The sequence below is a fragment of the Melospiza georgiana genome, chromosome 5 (assembly GCF_028018845.1).
Source record: "Melospiza georgiana isolate bMelGeo1 chromosome 5, bMelGeo1.pri, whole genome shotgun sequence".
NCBI classification, from domain to species: domain Eukaryota; kingdom Metazoa; phylum Chordata; class Aves; order Passeriformes; family Passerellidae; genus Melospiza; species Melospiza georgiana.
Genome location: NC_080434.1, coordinates 48025261 through 48045786, shown reverse-complemented (window position 1 = coordinate 48045786; position 20526 = coordinate 48025261). Strand labels below are relative to the sequence as shown.

Below are 20526 nucleotides of genomic sequence, written 5' to 3'. Positions count from 1 at the left end.
TATATGGTTAAAGCTATTCTTTCATTTAAATATAGTGATATTTTGCCTTAGTCTTTGTTTTCTGAATTAGGAGCAGCATACTGGTGAAAGTCATACTTTGCACTAAAATTGTCCTTCTCTGACTTCCAGGTGACCAAAACTAACCAAGTCTCTCTGAGATGATCTGCTGCCTCCACCGAACTTGGGAACAGCAAGTGCAAACAATTTAGAAAAGAATGGTAATTCCCTAAAGCCTCAAATTGTTCTCTGTTTCTGGATTGGTCTCTGGCAGTGCTAATGCCTCCCATGGTAGGGGGGAGGGCAGCCTAAGGAAGCACATCTTCCTGAGCTCCCTCTTCAGCAAAGGGATGGGAACAGCCTCCCCCAGCAGGCAGCCAGGAGCACCCAAAGCTTGGTTTCTGTGCTGGGTGGCCCTGCAGAGGTGCCCATCTGACTCCAGCCATGAGAGGTGCTGGGAAGACCAGGCTTACTGTGCTAAAGATAATGTTTATAACCACCACTCCTCCACCCACACAGGCTTCAAACCTTACCCAGAGCTGAGTCTCTGGGCTTTAGATGAAGAGGAGAGCAAGGTACCTCTGAAAAATGAATGAGGGTGAGTATTAAACAACCGAGTCTTGGACTCTCAACTGAGGAATGAGGTGGGTTTAGGCTTTTTGAAGCTTTGGCTTTCACCACATTGTGTAAGGTGGCAGCATGCATGTAAAATCCTTGTATACTTTTCAAAAGTCAGTCAAGACTAAGTTATGCTGTTCTTCTGTGAATTATAAATGCTGCTGTTAGCTTCCAAGTCACAGAGCAAGCTGAATGACATCTGGACTCTGAGGTAACCTTAGATGAAAATGCTCCTCCTGTGTTCAGCTCAGTCTTCTTGGAAGCTGCTCCTCCATAAATGTTTAATAAGGCACAGTAACTGTAGATACTGGTCAGCCGGGATATGGATGCTTTTGTTCATATGCAACTACTTTGAAAAACTGAGATAATGCTAGGAAGACAACTGTGCTTGAACTGAGAAATTTTTGTGGTTATTTCTCCTTGACTTCCATATTTCAATTTTGGCTGTCTTTCCTCAGGTCTGCATGGAAATCTGCACTTTCCAAAAAGGCTGAGTACAACTGTGTATAATTATGTGCAAATGCACAAGGGTGGTGGTTCAGGAAAATGTGTGCCTGATGTGTTCTGAAACAGCATGAGAGGAAGCAGAAACAACCATTACTCCTGCAGTACCAGCTTCTTTCTGTAAGGAAGTTTATGCTTTGGGAAGGTAGGAATTCAAATACTGCTGTTCCAAAGCTGTATCTTCTTTAAAGCACATTTACTCAGGGTCTTCCAGAGAGAAGCCTAACCTTACTTTTACATGAGATGTTGGATTTTAGCTGATGTACTTCAGCTTTCAGTTTTGTAAGCAGAGACTTCAGCTCATACAGGAGGCTTGCAACTTGCTGCAGAGAATGTGCTGCTGTTACTGGGTGAAATTCTCCATCCAACTTTGTAGAGGTCAAACAGCCAAATCAGATGATTTTTGCCATAATTTCTTTTCTCTTTTTTTTTTTTTTTTTTTTTTTTAACTTGGAAAAAGGAAGCAGTGATCACAGTGATTTCAAGCCGTTTCTAGTTTTCTGTAGCTCCCTGGCCTTGGCCACAGGCTCCTTGTGAAATACTGACATCTTGGCTCAGGTTTTCCAAGTAGTACGTTCTCTTTAGACAGAGTCCACCACTCTTTCTGCACACAGGTCAAAGAAGAATTGTAGCAAAATTGCTGGAGGGAGCTGTTGAGAAAAAAAAACAAAACAGACTAGATTTTGTCTCTCTTGAGAAGCATCTTTTGTTTTCCTTCAGCAGCCTGTGCATCAGTGAAAATGACCTCAGTTTGGGATAGATTTAAGTCAGATCAACATGTAGCAGCTCTAGGAGTTGCAGCTATGAGCAAAGCACAAAAATCTTCAAGAAAACAGTCTCTTAAGTGTCAGAGGGTTGCAGTGACTCAAATGAGAACCTGTGCTGCTAATAACTGGCTTAGCTGAGAAGTGTCTGAGGATTTACAAACAGCCTTTTCTTTCTTTTATAGCAGGAGAAAAAAGGAAAGCTGTTATACTTCAAGGGCTGCTCTGTGTGTGTGGTCTTTTCCTCACAAAAGCTTACCTGAAAAGTGTTATGTTCATAAGCATCCTGCAGCTATTTTAACTTCTTTTTCTTGGCTGTAGTTCTAATACAACTTCTACCCAAGGATCAAAATGTGCCACACACAAGTAACTACTCAGGCAGCTAAGTGGGTTATCTCAGACCCACATAGCCAGCAACACAGTGTTTTCCACTCCTGTCTCTAATGTAGACAACCTCTGCCTGGCATAATGCACTTTGCTGTAGAGAAAACTGACACACCTTCAATGGCTGTTGGTGATTTGCAATTAACTGTAAAGTGCAAAGCAGCTGTCCTAATTACAACACAGGGAAAAAGGGCATTTAGATCTTCACATAGCATTGTACATATCCTGAAAGTCCCTGAATTATATATTCCTTTGGAATTACTAGCTATCTAGTTACAATCAACAGAACTTCCTATAATGACGCACCACTGTTTTCTTATCATACCTAAAACTACATGGTAAATGGTCTTTCTGTTTTGGTTCTAACAGCTTCATACACAGGTGTCTACAAGCTTTATTTTTTCTCTTCTTTCACAGATTCCCAGAATGAGCAAGGTTGAAAAGAATTACATTGGATCACCTCCCTGCTCAAGGAGGGTCATCCTAGAACACATTGCACAGGATTGTGTCCAGGTGGTTCTTGAATATTTTTTTACTGGATAGCATCACAGTGTTGTGCTTTGCATTTAATGCTGAAAGTAAACAGCAAGTAGATGAAAGTAACAAGCCAAAATATGAAATTGCATTTTTGTCCTTTTCACTGTCTTTCGAAACTATTTTAAGTTTTATGCTATTAAATATTGTCACTGCTGCTTTCCGTTTGACTTACCATTGTGATGGGGTGAGAGGGCAGATCAGACTCTGCATCAAACCTTTGAAATCTTTGCATTTGACAAGAAGCCATTGCAATGACTCTCAAACAATTCAAGAAAAGGCCCTAGCCTGATACACTAAAAGCACCATGAGTGAGTTTGTGGGTGCACCCACCACTGTGCAGATTTGCTTAGGGCTATGTGTGTGCTTTGGGCTGTGTAGGTACCTGGTTTAACCTGCCACATGCAAGAAAAGAGCCTGTGATCAGGTACATCCAGAAGCTTGTACAAGAGATGTGGACCACTACCAGGCCTGTTCCTCTTAAAAAGTGCTTGCAAGATAAATAAGCAAAAGTATTATGGTACAGATAATATGGTGATACAGAAGGGAAGGCAATGGACTTGTGGAGTCCAAGGCTGCCTCCACTTTAATTTGGCCACTTACCTTGTTTTTCATTTTGCCAGTACAGAAGAGGCCATACTGTGATAAACAGAAAATGTTTCATAAGGGAGCCTGAATTCTCTAAGAACACATTGATTCAGCCCAGCAGAGAATTTTACATCTCTTCTCACTCATGCCATTATCAGTCCTCCAGAGCAGTGCATTGTTACCCTTTTGTAATATAGAGCACTGATTGTTATTGAAATGTTGGTGCAGTTTGTCAAAGCAATGATGTTGTTCTCATTTATGAGAAGATTTCTTTCTACAACCAGATTAGTGCAGAAGTGCAGAGGAAGCTTTCAGAAAGCAATAACTGAAGCTCAGTGCCTTTAATGGGCCTGTATTTTTTAAGATTAGTACACATTACTGTCAGCAACTTTTATACCTGAGGAATCAGACAAAACATTGCAGGAAAACACACTAAAGTCTTAAAGGAGAAAGGAATAAGTGCAACTGTAATGGTTATTGGTTTTCTATTGTCTATCTTTAAGAAAATTCCTCTTTGTGACATCTCTATCGCTACCAATATTCTCCAGCAGGCAAATTATTTTTGTCTATTAATCATATATGTGCTATCAAGATTGACTCCTTTGTTAACAAAGCAAAAATCAATGAAGCTGAAGTCAGGGATAGTTTGGTTTCTCTTAGTGTTTCGACATGATGCAAGATGAGTTTTCTTTTACTAATTAACACATCTGAGTCTGAAATTCTGGTGATTTTTGCAAGGGGAGAATTTATTGCTTTAATAATCATACCGGGTTCTCCTATTAAAAAAAGAATAATTTAGTCTTCCTATGTCTCTGTGTAAATTTCAGGGGGGAAATGGTGAGGTAGGAGATGTGGCTGCCTAGTGCTGCAGGAAGGGGTGATTAGTTTTGTACTTATTTTTTCAAGTGGTGCATCATGATATCAAACTTGCTAAACACTCTTGAGAGCAGGAGACAGGGAAAAAAGGCTTGTAAACCCACTCACACACTTGAAATGATATTGTCAAAGTTTCCAGCCTCTGGAGTCCCTGAAAATGATAGAATATTATTGGGAAATTATCTTGACTATTCTATAGGCCTTCAGATATTATAAATTACCATCTTCCTACAGTAGTAGCAGTTTATATCACTTTAGGGTTTGTTCTCTGTGTTGTAAACCAAACCACCAGACTTCTCAGTTCAAGCAACTTGCTATTTAAAGGTTGGGTCTAAAGTAGTGGTCGCAACATGAACAATCCCTATTTAATTCAAGCTCTGTGTGTGTGTTCACTCATCAGAAAACCTGACATCACTTAAGGCTTCTCTTCTTTCTGACCAGTAACACCACCAGCCAATTATTCCTGAAGAGAGATCCCTCAAGAGAAGGCTGACATCTGTGCCACGTATTGACTGCTCTATTAGGAGCCTACTGTGATATGCAGCCCATGTCTGATCAGATTTCATGTGCCTTGAAATCCAGACAACCTGGAATGGGACACTCTTAGGCAGTTAAATGACATCAAATATTTAACATAGAGTTTGACAGCATCCATTAGATCTCTAAAAGAATCTCTTTTCTTGCTATCAGAACTAACCACACAGCTTAAAAATTGCATGATTTTTACAATGAGTAGCACTTTCTGCTTCCTATGTCCTCCAAGAATAATTTTTCACGGTCGTTTCCAATGTATCCACAATACAGCCAGCATTTTCCATGAAAGTTTCTAATTTTATTTCCACTGAAGGCAATATCACCAAAATTAGTTTTGTACTAATTTGAAGAGAGGAAAGAAAGGAGAAGGGAGCAAATAATTTATAGTACAGAGATTTTGAACAAACCTGGATGAAGCAAATAAAAAATATATCAATTTTTCACTAGAATTTGAGTGCATCAAGCAAAATACTTTATTGCAAGACCTCCTTGGTGTAGTACCAACTTACCAAGAACCCTGGAAGGGGGGCCAGTGGTGCACTGCCAGCTAGTGGAATGAATTCCAGCACAAAGGAGTTATGAAAAACTTTCTTGTGTCCAAGACTGATTTCAATGGCAAAGCTGAGGGCTGCAGCCAGGTTTTGTGACAGTCAGTGCTGTCTTTAAATTGATAATGTTGTCTTCTGTTTCTGGAAAATACCACAGTATCAGTACTGCTCCAGTTTGGCTCCAGCTGAAATCAGTTAATATTAAGTCCATACTCCATATACATAGTAATGATACATTATTCCAATGGCAATTTACCTTCCTAGAAAGATCTGCACCACTCTAACAATGATGAAAACCCTCTGCACTGTGCTTTGTCTGATTTCTGATTTTTCCTTATATAAATATTTATCGAGAAATATTTATTCAAGAAAGAAAGATTCCTTTATGCACATTCCACTGTCTGTTTTTGAAAGCTGCTCCCTCCTAAGGTTTTGCAAGGCTCTGAAAAAACTCAACTTTCACAGTGTTTGCTACATATTGTTCTCACATTTAGCTCTAAATTATTGTCCTGATAAATTATTCTACTTCAGAAATTGCTCATCTTTCTTTATTCTGTTCTCATTTAGGCCATTTTCACTTTGTGGTCACAACAGGATGAAAGAAAGCAGAGTTAAATTGCATGATATTATAATTTTTGCTGGATCTTCAGTAGTCTGTTGATGTGACATTGTGATAACTTTGAAGTAACTTTCATGCCAAATTAAAAAATGTTTCTTTCAGGGGATGTTGACATAGAACATTTGTACACAAAATGATGCTATACCAAAAAGTGTGCTGTTATATGATGATAGCAAATAAAAGAATTACAAATTATGCTAGAAACAGAAACAATGATATGGGAGTTTTTTTAATGTGAGAAAAATTGATATGTTGCATTTTTTAAAGAAACACTTGTCTGAAGACATGCAGTTTTATTATTTACTTTAAATAAACAAATACTGGGGGGCAGGATTGCTCATATATGAATGACTGTCATGGTTCTAACTTCACTGTAACTTCTAACCTAAAGATAACTTCAGCTGCAATGTGATTTTAAGAGGCAGTGTTGGAGGAGAAAGGTGACCCAAGGTATGAAGGTGATGACCCTGATGACAGAGGGTATAATATTTGGCCAGTAAAAATAAGCTGCTTCTTGATCTACATGGTCTGACTGTAGGAGACACCTTGGAGAGTGCTCTGTGACTGTGCCAGCGTATCTGTGAGGAGGCAGAGTGTATCACTGCTTAGCATACTGCCCTTACCTGTGGTGAGGTGCACCTTGCTGACCTCCCTTTGGTTTCCCTTTGAAGGGCTGTAGCATCCATCCTCGTGGAGCTTGGACACTGGGTGTGTGTGGCTGAGCAGCCCTAGAGGAAATAGAGGACATAACAGGGGTGATGGCTGCCAGGTCAGGCAAGCAACCTGGAATTCAGTGTGATGAATGACCGGCTCCTGGGGCTGCTTTAGAAGACACCATGGGTCTGTGGGACAACCATTGGACACTCATGGTCCACGAGCCTTCATGATAAGGTGCTCTCTGTGCTCTGCAGAGTGATTTCTATGTGAGCAGGAGCCCTTCTGCATAATTCAGTTTGAAGGGTTGCCTGCCTTTGAAGGGTTGCCTGATTTTTAAGTTGAAATAAAATCTGGCTTTTTGTCTAATTATTGGTAAACTGCTCTTTTGTTTCTTTCTTTTTTTTTCTTTTTTTTCCCTTGTTTTTTACTGCAGCTAATACAAACTTGACTGATTTTCCCTCCCGAAGGAAAATGTTTGTGGTTTCTCACATATGCAAAGCTGTGGATGATAAACAGGAAGATATATAGCACAAATGCATTTATTCAAGGGAGAAAAACCCCTGCAATCATACAAAATTTACCATTGGAAACAGACACTTTAAAACTGGGCCACACTTAATATCTTCTGAAATTGGCATTTTCAAAGGTATGACAACCTCCTGAGGGCAGGTTAGGGATAAGTTACAGAGGTCATGTGGGGACAGAGAAATATCTTTTGTCAATACAGTCACCCCAAGGAAATCAACAGAACCAGATTCCTTTCTTATTCAGAATTTCATCTCTGCCCTCTTCATCTTGATCTTCGCAGCTTTCTCACCTTTCCCCCACACCCACAGCTACACTCAATGTCTGCAAACCTCCCACCTTCCCCATCTGCATTCTCCAGCCTGGCTCTGTGTTTGCCACACGCATAAGGAGTCAGCAAAGGCATCATCTGCTCCTTTCCTCACCCTCTAACACGGCTGTGGAGATGCAGTCTCCCCCTCACCTGTTATCTTTTACATGTTCTTGACTTGCCCAGTACACCTCTAGGAAACAAATCTCCTTCTCTTGACATCTTGATACTGGAACTGAAATGTTGCTTTCTTGTCAATATACAAGTCTTATTAAATTTTCTGACAGAATTCAAAGTTCTATGAAGTGGAAGAAATCTCAAGATAACTGATCCCACTTTTACCACTCTAACAGTGAACTGTGTGGTGTGTATTGTATCATCTTGTCCTACCTCAACTATAAGCCATTATTCACAAAAGTATTTCTGCCTTAGTTGCATTGCTGTACATCATAAGACTCTTTCCCTTTTTTTGCTTGTATCTGGTTTTGCCTAAAGTTTTCCAGACTCCAGGTTTTGCTTTGCTTTTGTTTCTGTGAGCAATTTGGCTTTGTCTTCTCTTTACTTTTGAAGCTCTTCTGCTAGTGCCCTGCTTCATGATCTGAACAACAATGACCTTTGTGAAAGCAAACAATTTTTCGGTCTTTGCTTGGTAAAGAACACATTGAAAAGCAGTATCCCATTTCCTCTGAAATGTCTGGGTTTTTTCATCTGCTAAACTTTCATCAGCAGAAATGGAACTCTTCTTTCATTTCTAGTTTCTCAATGTGTCTTAGTTTTTTGCCACTGCTGTATGCAGCCTGAATTACACTGCACCTCTGAGAGATTTCATATCATACAGTAAAGAGAATCAGCAAATACAGTGACAGCTTCAAATACATTGAAACATTGGAAAAGCACAGAAGAAAATAATTACCATTTAATTTGTGTCATTAGGCTAGACTGACACAGCTCCTTTCAGCATACCATCTGTCTTAGACTGAATGGAAAAGTTTCTTATTAAATGATGCATTTGCAAGGGGTTCACAGCTGCAGAACCAACAAAATCTTTTAGCATCTGTTCAATCTAAAGAGATCTAAGGACCTAAGTCACCTTTGAAAGAATATTCTCGAAATAGTTCTTTACTTCAATGTCAGAATGGGTTGTTCAGTACTGTTGTGCATTTGCAATTCTACATTTAATAATGGCGTTATCAAATGGGACTGTGGAAAGAGCATCCACTGGACAGAGTGGCCTGGTATGAGCTGAGAAGGCCTGCAAATATCTCAGGCTTTTTAACTTCCCAAATACACTGCAGGTTTTCAAACCTGTATGATGTGAGAGCTTGAAATTTTGACAGCTGTAAGGAGGCTGTGACTGTGGAAAGAGAAGGGCACTGTGAGATCACCAACACTGCTTAGTCATGGATCTTGCTTTGCCACCAGGCAGTGATAAATGGTAGCAACAATGGCAGCATATGTTCAATCAGTAATGAATGCATTGCAGACTACAACAGTTTTTGCTCTTGTCAGGTTTCCACTGTGTTTGTTCACTGAAGAGAATGATGAGTTTACTCTTTCTTGAGCATTCACCTCAAATGTGTTTGTGTTTAATAATCTTTTTGTTTGAAGCACAGGAAACGACTGTGTGCCAAAAAAAGGACTGAATATTTGGATAGCAGTCCAGAAAGGTCATGCTATTATGCACAAGAGTAAAGATAATCCATCTGTGATCAGCTGTCTTATTTAAAAAGCAAATAAAATGGCCACCTCCAGATATGATTAATATGTCTGGTAACCAGACTATGCATGCATGGCTGCTCCAGAAGTAGGACACAGCAAAGCTGCTGCTGTGCCACACGCAGGCAGTTAATCCAGTAGGTCCAGCACGTGTCCAAATTGACAGGGATGCACAGATTGATAATATGGACAAGCACAATAACACTGACACATCTGGATCTTTGTGTTATGCTGGCCAAAAAGGCCTGGCTGCCCTGTACTACAGGTTTTGGGTCAGTGAGATCCACTTTGATATGAAGACACTGGAGGTGTGGGCAGGCAGCTCTCTTTGGCATTAGAAGGGTGGGAGCTGCAGCAAAACCACCTCAGCCCCATGGGACCGAGCCCAGACTGCATTGGAAGATGGGCCAAGATATGTAGGGCAGCAGTGGAGTAGGAAAATCCTATTGCCCAGTAGGAGAAGGGGTTGTCCTACCCAGCCAAAGCCCCATCAGCAGCAGAAATGGCCAAACTGTGTCTCCCAAGCTCTTTGTAGGAGGAGGCTGTGTCTTTGTTCTTTCCCTTTCTTCTTCTTTCCAGGGGATCTACCAAGGAAAGCTTGGCATTGGACCATCATGCTTGGGGAAGTACAACTAAATTTGTGCTATGATGGTAAGAAGTTGTAATGGCTGGTTTGTCACATTCTTCTGCTACAGAGATCTGGTCTTTGGTCTGATGCAGAGAAGTGGGGATGGGGCTCATTCTTGCAAACAAGACCAGCTTGATGTATGTGAGCAGTCCTGTTAAAACCAGCAGACCCACTCTGAGAGCAAAACTAAATACATGCAGTTTACCTAATCTGAGATTGCCTTTTAAACAGCTATTTAGTTTAAGGATTGCATACCCAGTTTCTCTGGCTCCTCACAAGGGAAAATGTGGTGATAAACGATACTTGGCACTGGCTATCACTCATTCTGGTAACAGCTGGTAGACTGCATTACTTGACTTAAATGGGCATTAAAATTTAATTGTCCTTAATCAAATTATCCTATCACAAATAAACCAACCTTGCTGAACTAATTTTCTTAGTGTGTTTTTATGGTGAATGCTTCTATATTTATTTTCACTTGTTCATTGTCAGAGAAAGGAGAACAAATGGGATATTCAAACAGTTTCTGCCAGCTTCCCCAATTCACCAGCACCCAACCAATTAGTAGTCAAATAAACATAAATAGCTAAAGTCCAGCCATTCTCTGTGTGGGATGTTGTGTTACCTGGGTTATTCTTCATTTCAATATGTGTATAATAGAACTAGAAGGAAAATCATCTTGTGCCCTGTGTTTCCATTTCCTGGTAGTACATGTTTTCTAAAGAAAAACATATACTTGATGTTAGCCATCCTTCTCCATCTCAATAATGAAAATATGTTCTAGAACTCTGAAAATAACATCAGACTAATTTAATAGAGAAATGGTGTCTGTTTCTTGTGTATTGCTATCCATTATATAGGCACTGTGATTACTCCTCCACTTTATTTTGTGATGGTAAGGTTTTATTTTGCTAGATAGATTTTTCTTTTTAATTTGAGTATGTCTTTTTAATATGAGTATTTCTTTTATCTAGCTGTTTTTGAAAATCAAGCATTAATTTCCTGATCCCACGACAGAGAAAGAGTTCAACTTCAGAAAAAATTTCAGTGAAAATGCATAAAAGATGTTAAAGTTCTTGTGTGGAAAAGCAACAGTAAGCACAGGAGATATGATAAATTTACTAAACTGGGAGAAAGCAAAACACAGAGCAGATTGTCAAGAACCAAGCATAGCCCTGAAATTGTTACTCTGAGTAGCAAAGGGAAGATGAGAAATAGCTAAAAGTTGATTTGAAGGTGATACCAAACCATGACATCCCTGTTGCAACATTTTCATGCTTCAGCCTGTGTTTTATGGCTTTGCTACAAATGAGGTATAAGGATCTGGGTAAGACTGAATAAACAGAGGATGCTTCTCACTTCAGCACATGTCAGCACATATAGCCCAAAAAATAACTTGATGGGGTGGGTGTTTTAGTTCAAAAATCAAACACATGGTGCAGTAAGAACAAAAATGTATACAAAGTTATTTGTGAATTTGTGATGTGATGTGGTAGATGCACTTTTCACATGGAGAACAGATGAGTGTTTAAAAATGGACTTAGTATTTGACATCTTTGGCTGGAAGAGAGGTAACAAAGTAGTGTAGAGTATATAATACAGTGTATATGATATACAACCTTTTTAAGTGCACCTTGTGACCCTACCATTTGGGTCTCCTGACTCTGAAACTCTTCACATAGCCCTGACCAGGCATCTGAAGATTTTCATAGGAGGTCAGCTGTGGACTGCAGTTCCTGGTGTACAAAGGAGGGTGGTTTCTGTATTCTGTAAGGAAAACAAGGTGGAAAGGAAGAAGGAGTTCTTATTTCAGCTATGCTAGGGGTGGTATGTTTGTTCACCAAAGCCTGGAGTATATTTTTATGCAGTCAAGCAGCTGTCACGAGGAGCAGGATCCAAAGATATAAGCTGGATACAACTATACTCTTGTGATTTTTTTGTTGGGTCTTTTGTTTGCTTTTTTTTCCCTCATGAACAAAGTTTAGGACTCTAACATCAAAGCACTGGGACAAAATGGACGATCATGATGACACTGAAAGCTGTAAAACATCTCTAATGACTGTCTGAAGGAACCAAAAGCATGCTATGCAACACTGAAAAGCAAGATAGGTCATGATAAGGCTAAGAGTAGTGCTTGAGGCCACTTGCATCAGAAAATGCATCCCTGCAAATAAAAAAGCTTAATACACTCTGTTTGGCCTTATCCTGCCATCAGTCTCAAGCACCAACAAACTGTTGGTGACAGCTGAAAAGCTAAGGAGTGTTTGAAAGTCCAAATTTAGGCTTCTGGAAATAAAAATGTCCCAGCACATGAACTGTGGCTTAGCACTGAAATTATGCCAGGTGTCCTGTTGTTTGTCATGTTGTATGTGGCATGCATTAATCTACACTTCCAATTAACCATCACTTGATTGCCCTGGTGGTACAGAAACTCAAGGAAAATCACAGAGTGTCCTTCTCAATGAACACCTCCCATCCCAGCTGCAATGCCATTTCAGTTTCCTCCTGGAAAAGGACATTTTCTTGGTCAATGCAGAGGAAACAACCACTGCCAGGCTGTTAACAGCCCCCATTGTTCTCTGCCTGCTTCCTGAACTGCTCATTGACTCAAGCTAAAATTCTCATTATTCACCATGTTCTTATTTAATTTTTGTATTTGCAGAAACCTAGTAAGAGGCTTTCTTTTCCTGGCTACCATCTCTCCAGTGGAGCCCAGGCTGGGAAGGAAAATAACTCCAGCAGAAAATGAGAGGGCAGGAGGCAAAGCTGATGGTCATGTGAAGGCTGCACAGCCCAAATGCCAGCAACTGCAGAGCAAACAGACTTTTTCTCAGGGAAAGATTTCCAATGCAGGGCATTGCTTATGGGAACAGGGTGGAAGAGTCACATCCCAGGCTCAGGGATTCTTTGCTGTGGTTAGAAAGTGCAGCAGTTTATCCAGGTTTCACTAAGCAGGAGATAGGGTATTGTGACAATTGTTTGTGAACATGGAATGGCTGCTTAGGCTTGAGCAAAATTTAATGCGGAAGAATGAAGCAGTAAAAAGTGAAGTTCTTTAGTAAAACTGCCATTGGCTTAATTACTCAGATGTTTGAAATCTGGTCTGTTCTTAAAGGCTAGAGAATGAGTAATATAAGCTGTTTTATTTAAATTTCATCATTCCACAGTTTATAATACTCTTACATTATAACAATCAAGAAAAACACTAATGAATATCTTTAGATTAAATCATAGCAATAACTTAGAAGAAAAAGAAAACAAAACCAAACCAAACACTTTTTTTTCCAATCACAGTGCATTACAAAGCTTTTAAAGTCCACAAAATTATTTAGTGTCTAAAATAGTGATCTGGATACATTGTGATAAAGTAGTGGTGACTGGGAACAAAAGGCAAAGTGGTCTGTCTTTTCTTTGAGGAACTTCCAGACAGAAACCAGAATGATCAGGTTTTGCAACTAAATTAATCCTTGTGCAGCACTTACCATCCAGCATGACTTAAACCTGTTACTTGACAATGCAGTGCACAGTGCACAGTGAAGAGCTTTATTTACAAGAATTTGGTGACCAATGCTACATTTGAGACTTCCTATGGTGGCCACTTCTTTTAAAGAAAGGAACTGCTGGTCTTGCTCTACTTGGTCTCTTTTCTCTTTCAGAAGTCAATGGACACAACCATGAAAAAACCCAGGCAGGAGCTGCCTGCCAAATGTGAAAAAAAATCAACAAACCCTTAGAAAAAGCTGAATCAAGAACTGGAGCAGGAAGTTCAGAACCTTGAAATCCTCCTCAGACCAGCACTCTTTCTGTAAAAGCCTTTTCTGTTAGTGTCCCTGGTTTCAAATCATGTTTCAAGGGGACCTACTCACAGGAACACATCATCAGCACTCTCTCTGAAGGGGAACAAAAAATTTGTGCCACTACATTTAGCAATCAGAAAAGGCTGCTTCATAATTAGACTTTTTTGTGGATTTGGTTTTTTTAGTTTGTTTGCTTGTTTGTTTTTTTAATGCTTGTTATATGAAATATCACTTTAAAATAAGTCAGTCAGATATTCCAATCATGGTGGACTTTCTTTTCTCAATTTCCCAAATGTAATTTTTGTATTTACCATTTAGAAATTACACTCTTTCTAAAAGTGTTAATTTTCTAAATATTTAAAAGTTTTAATCTTTTAAAGGTAGAAGGTTATCATTCAGATTAAAAAATGGGATAAATATAATTAATATTAAAAAACTTACACAGTCCAAAAGAAAATATTCAAAATACTTTCAATATATGACAGAAATACTTTGTTTCAAATTCTAATTGACAGCAAGAATTAACTTGCAATATCAGAATTTCCTTAATAATAAAGAAATTCTGAATTTCAATCAGCTTTATTCATTCCAAAGTCTTCGGCTGATGTCTCATTAGATGTGCTGTTATACACTGGAGTGCAAGTTAGGAGGAACTGAAGAGGAAAAGGTCACAAGGAAGGATGCTGTGGTCAGCTGGCTCCTGAACTGGCCATGACAGAAGTAGCAACAGCCCCAGTAATTTTCGGAGTGAATTATGCTGAGATGTGAGACTTCTGGCTCATCTGGATTTTTGCATCCTCTGTAGATGTCTGAACACAGTACAACACTGTCCTTATTTTGGTCAGAGCCACTGACATACCAAAGTAGAGACAACCTGAATCCATGATGTGTGGCATTTGGGAGCCAGTCTGGGTTCCCACTCCCAGTTTTTATCCCAGATAAACACCCCTTGTCTGAGCCCATACCCTGACAAGAAGGGCCTTTGTGGAGAAATGGCCTCTCACTGGCCATTGGAGCTGGCAGACTCTTTTTTTGGTTGACAGGTTCCTCACTCATCACTTTTTAAAACTGAAAAATCTATGTATTTATAGACCTGCAAGGAAATTTGTAATAGGAATAATACCTGGGTAGATGGTTAATCCTTTACATGCCTGAAAGCCCTTGTTATCTGAAGGACCTGTAATCTGGTTTCCATGATGTGTCAGTAGTCAGAAATACTCTGTTCTCAGCTGTGTTGGCCTGGGAAACACCTCACAGATACCCTGAAGCTTTTGCAGTTGCTTGGAGCCATAGAATTCAGAAACAGCTGGTTTTGTTTGTCACGTTTGACTGTAATCCTGAGCTTGACTAAACTGAACATAGACACACTATGCTTCCAACTCAAACTGATCTTTAAGCTCTGGCTTTGAAATCTCATCCAGGAAGGAGGCAAGAACAAACAGGAGAAAATATCTTGAGAAGCTTTTAGTTGCTTTTCATTTCTCCTCCTTGCCTTCTTTGCCCTTCTCAGTCAGAAACAATAATTGCTCTTTCTTTTTAACTAAAAACAAACTATGAGAAAAGCAGGTATTTTCCTACTCCAACAGCTGTATGTGATTTACAGCACATATGGAGTATGTCTTCATTTTCATCACTTGTCTCAGAGCAAACCTAAGTGAGTTTGTGTGATGTCTGCAAGTGTGATCCAAAGACGGGGCACAGCACAAAATCACTGACAATCTTGCACATTTGAGGCAAGGCAGGCTAGGAACTTGCTCTATTTCCTTGCTCTCTGCTTGTGAGAGCTGTCTGAGAAAGTGTGAGCTTTGTGGCTGGTGGGTAATAGCAGAGCTCTGCTGATTGCTGTAGCCTAGATCTCCTGCTTATGGAAAAAATCACTACTTGTCTTATTTTAATCTGATCTGTCTGTGGCTGCTAGTCGGTGATTTTCCAATGGAGAAGAAAGTCTGAATGATGAACATCTCTCCTCAGTTAACACTGCTGGGACTTGCCTGCCTCAGCTCCTCCATCTATGCAGACCTGGACCAGGATTTTGTGACTAAGTGCACTATGCCCCTGGATAGAACAATTATATGCCTCAATAAACCTTTCTTCATTTTATTCCCAAATACTTTTCACGTTTTTTACCTAGCAGGGTTGACCTGCAGTCATTCCATTTACAGTAGAAGGTATTGATGTTTCAGTGCCTAATCAGGCAGCAATTCTTGGTAATACATTGCCTGTTTGGGGCTTAGAATATTTTTTTTCCTTATCCTTGCTCTCAGGTGGCATCACTACTGCAATGCTTTATTTTATGAGACTAATAAATTAAAACTTTCTTTCCATGTTCTGTAAAAAGACAAGAAGTTGTTATTTTTCTTGCAAAACCACATTAAAGAGAAAGCAACAGCAACTCGAGTATTGCTGTCATTGCTTAATGAAAACCAGAGCATTGCAGTGGAAAACATGCTGGGAAGGACAGCTTCAATTAGAGGAACGGGGAGATTAAAGACCTCTCTTTTATACAACCTAGGGAAGGAATGTGAAAGAATGGGTTTGAAGAAGGCTCTAATTGAAGGATAAAATGGAAACAGTAAATGGCTTGCGATAAAATCAGTAAGCAGAGACAGTGAAGCCAGTATTGCTAGGAATATGTGTAGAAGTTCATAAAACCCCCCAAACCCAATTCAGTCTGGAAAGGCAGATATAGAGGAAATATCCCAGGAATTGTGAGTATGTAGAAATCCTATTGGACAGGGACAAAAGGTTTGAAAGGGAAGAATGTAAATAGTTTGAAAAACAATCAAGTGTTCTTTGCATTTTCAAATTATTCACTGAAATATGAGGAGAGTCAGGAAGATCAAGGTCTTTTCCTGAAGGAGGAATGAAAGAAATTTGATGACAATTTTGCACTGAAGATATCCCTGTAATCACAGAAAATTGGTCTTCTCAACAGGGAAAATCTGCGTAGCCATAAAGGTAAAATCTCTTTAACTTGAAATGAGTATAACAAGGTGTAGTATTTCTTCTTAATGCATTGTATAAAAGAGCTTTGACTCAGACAAGTATGTTTTTAATTAATTTAAATCCTTAATTCTGTGAGGCCAAGAACAAGGTAGGGGAGAGAGGAAAGCTGGATGAAGGAAATTATTTCAAATTTAAAGAATGTTCAGCTGCATTAACATGACCAAGAAAAATGGGATACCAAGAAGAGGAGATTTTTTTGCAAAGAAGTCTTCATTCTCCCTAGCTTGGCTGTAACACCTAAAAATTTTAGCCTGTTTGTTTGCTGCTTCTCTGATTTTGAGGCAAGGCTAACCGACCTTATTTTCATTCCCCTATTGATTCCTTGGAGTGCAGCTCCACCTGAGCAATCTGCCACTTGTATGTGCTGGGTTTTTTCAGCAATACTCAGGTGGCACCACAGGTTAAGTGCTGTTGTACCTTGTAGTTAGTATTGCCATCTGATACCACTGACCATTTAATTTATTCCATCAAGTGTCTGAATGTGTCTGTCCTCTTGGGAGGCCACAGATGTCCCATTTCTTGCTGCTCTTAGCTGCTGTTTGCCCTGGTTTTGTATCACGCACTTGATTTTGGCAATTGGTCCTTTCCACTGTCTGTGCCTGTTCCACCAAGTTTCTTTCTCTCTCAGCTATTAAAAGCCCTGAGGCTAGACCAGTATGTGTGCATAGGTGGGTATGTATATGCACATATGTATATATTTCATTTATCCAGGCCTTGCCACATCCCTGATCCTTTTTGATGGCTGGCCATCATTCATTTTGGGAACGATGTTTTGGGGACAGTTGCTGGCACATGCAGGCATCTGCCATGGTGCAAGGAAAGGAACCAGCCCTTGAGAAAAATGGCTGCTGCAGGTCAAGCCTTAGAGACATAAGTATGTGAGGAAACTTGGCTGTTCCCTGCCTGTACCATATCTAGATCTTTCCAATGCCCTGGGTCCATTTATTTCATCACTACTTAAAACCTCTTTGAAGTATTTATAATTTTTTATTGGGTGTTTCTAAGAGACACACATAATATGGTTGGTTCAACAGTAAATCTGCTATGATGTGTTTATAAGGCAGGCTTTAGAGTCTCTGGAAAGATTAGCATTGAATGATGCAAGTTTAGACTGAGCTAGATATGTGAACCAGAAAATCTAGGTAATTATGGGAGAGTTTCTATTTTTACCTGGAATAGATGAACATCATCTGACATCCTTATGAAAAGGTAACATTGTTTTATTATTGATTTATCTTCACTGTGTTTTCCTTTTTGTTTAAATTCTGCCCTGGTGAAGACTAGGGAATGTTCCTGTTGCAGCACAGGGCTATGTGCAGATATCCCAGTTTGTCCTGTTATTGAACAAGGTGTATTATCCCAGGCTGAACAGTACCCTGATGGAACTTCCTACTCAGCTGCTTTGCCTCCTAGGCACAGCTCTGTGCCATGTAGACAGGTTTGCATTGACAAACATGATGTGCTTGGTGACTGGTACAATTTTTCCCCAGTTAAAAGTGACCACCAGGTGTTCACAGCTGGAACTTGTGAGCCTGTGATCCTGGCCATGAAGCAGAACAGGACCTGGAGCAGCTCTTCATCAACTCTAACAGCCTAACAGGGCATGCCATCCCTTACACCCACTCCAGACAGGTGAATTTTATCACTTTTATTATTCAGCACTTACAGCTTTGTTAATGTTCAGAAAGGAGAAGTATTGCACTGGATAAAGATGATCTAAATTTAAAATTTACACAGTTTCTCCAGTCAGTCTCCATTCAGGTAGACAGGTCTGTCTACCACCAAGAAACAGGAATAGGCAAAATTTGGACCCTTTGTCCACTGCTATGGCTGAGCAAGCCCAGGGAGGTGAGCTTGCTAGTGTCCATTAGAATGGACACTAATTGTAAGATGGATTATTACTCTTCCCCAAAACACATTTTGTCACTGCATTACAAGCTGGAAAATCTTCTAAAGTTATTTGTCCAGGAACAGGACAATGCCTCCAATTTAAATTTTTGTGGGTTGGAGAAAGCCATTTTGCATTTTTGCTGTGGCCTTTCCATAATCTCCATCCTGCCACACCATGCTGCAGATCCTAGAGAAGGATGGGTCCACAATGCAGGATCCTGTGTGGGCAAGCATTGTTACTCATGCGAACTGTTTTTCTTGGGGCTGGCTCTAGGGCCACAGAGCCAGTGGTGTTATAATTCCAGCTGCCTGAGCAGCTGTGTGGCAGTTTGGAAGGGCACTGCCTTGTGCCCATGCTTCTCAGAGAGCTTTTTCCTTTTTGATCATCTTCAATCACATCCTGCACTTTTCTTGTGTATTTTGTGCCAAGTTGTCCTCAGGTTAAATAAATCTCAAAAATTTAATTGGGCTTTAGGAAAGTTAATCTATTTTTATTTGTTCCTTAATCATTGAGAAGATGCAAATCCTGCAGAAGAGAGAAAATAATGACTATTTTATATAATAATATGTGTATATATATATTTCTCAGTGCTTATTAATTGAAAAGGACTCTTCTATCTACCATGAGGAGAGGTTCCATTGTGACAAATTTTGTATATATGCCCTTTAGAAATCCCAGTCTGAACCATTGACTTCAAAACTGCATTGGACCAGATTCTATGCTTATTTTATGAGATGATCCTTCAGCTTTGACTTGTTTAGACAAGAAACTGCTGAAAGTGCCTTTTAACATAAAGCAAAGGTAGTGGAAATTATCTACTTCTTCAAATACACTAGCATCCAAACAAAAAGGAGATGGTGTTTGGGTAAGGTATTTCTCAATGTGAGTAAGGCTGAACTGGCCCAAGGCAGGTGTATTTGCTCCTGTGGGCAGCATAGCATTTGGAGTCACTAGCATCACACTAGTTTTACTATTTCCTATTTGAAATTATTTTAAAGTATATTTAAGCATAGCTGAAATTATTAAAACTTGGTGTATCGTTTATGATGTTATAAAATGTAGTTTGAAATTTTAAATAGAGAATAATCTCTGCTTGAGATGAAAACTAAGTAGAAACCAGGGAAATAAGATGTAATAAGGTGCTAAGAAAAGGAAGAGAATAATTTGTGACATGCATTTTGAGCAGAATTGGTGGTTTAGGGTAAAGATGACAGTGGCATGTGTGAGTAGTTTATTCCCTATTGGGGGCAGAATAGCAAAGACAATAAAATCTGAGACTAGTGCAACTCTGGGCCTCCCACAGAGAGCCACAGTCCTGCTTTTGAGGAATGAGCAGAAATAAAATCCTGTGAAGCACTATGGCAACCATCACCAGGGAGACCATCACAGATCTCAAACATGTTTATCCAGAAGAATTACAAGTCACAGAGTGAGATGATATACTTGGAAATGGTATTTTAAAAGTAAAAACACTGTTACCTGGTAATTGCAGTGGTATGGAAATGTGACACTTTGAGTTCTTAATTAAACAAATCTGTTTTTAAGAGATACTACAGTGAATATCTCCTAGAAACAGCTCAAGAGTTGTACTTGCAAAATATCAGTACGTGAGAGAGCTGGTCTTTGTGCAAGAAGGGAAAGCACTGTGGTAGATTGGTAAAGATCTTTAAATCAAACAGAAGTTAAAAAATCAATGAAACAAATAATCAAAAAGCATTTTATGGTTCTATATAAGACAAACACAAATAAGAGGTGATCCTGTTTGTGGGTGAAACAAATTCCACTGAGTGCAACGTGGTCCTCATGGGTAGGGCTCAGATGGACTTTGATCAAATTTGGAAAGATGGAAAGCCCAACCAATTGTGTGCTCTGTTTTGTTTTAAACAGGGAAATGGAAATTGTTGCATTCTGGTCCTGGTTATACTACTGATCCATCATACTGGGTAATGCATCTACTTGTTTCAAGTTTCTATCTTACAAAGGAAGAGAGAAGCTTGCTAGAGTGTTATGAAGATGAGCCAGTTACCATT

The 20526-nt window shown here is 39.6% G+C and overlaps 1 long non-coding RNA gene across 1 annotated transcript; it reads left to right on the top strand.

Moving 5' to 3' along the window:
• Positions 1-533: 533 nt before the first annotated feature.
• Positions 534-2990, top strand: LOC131084125 (uncharacterized). Its single transcript, XR_009114509.1, has 3 exons — positions 534-595; positions 1074-1264; positions 2685-2990. It is a non-coding gene; the product is annotated as an uncharacterized LOC131084125 (long non-coding RNA).
• Positions 2991-20526: the final 17536 nt, after the last annotated feature.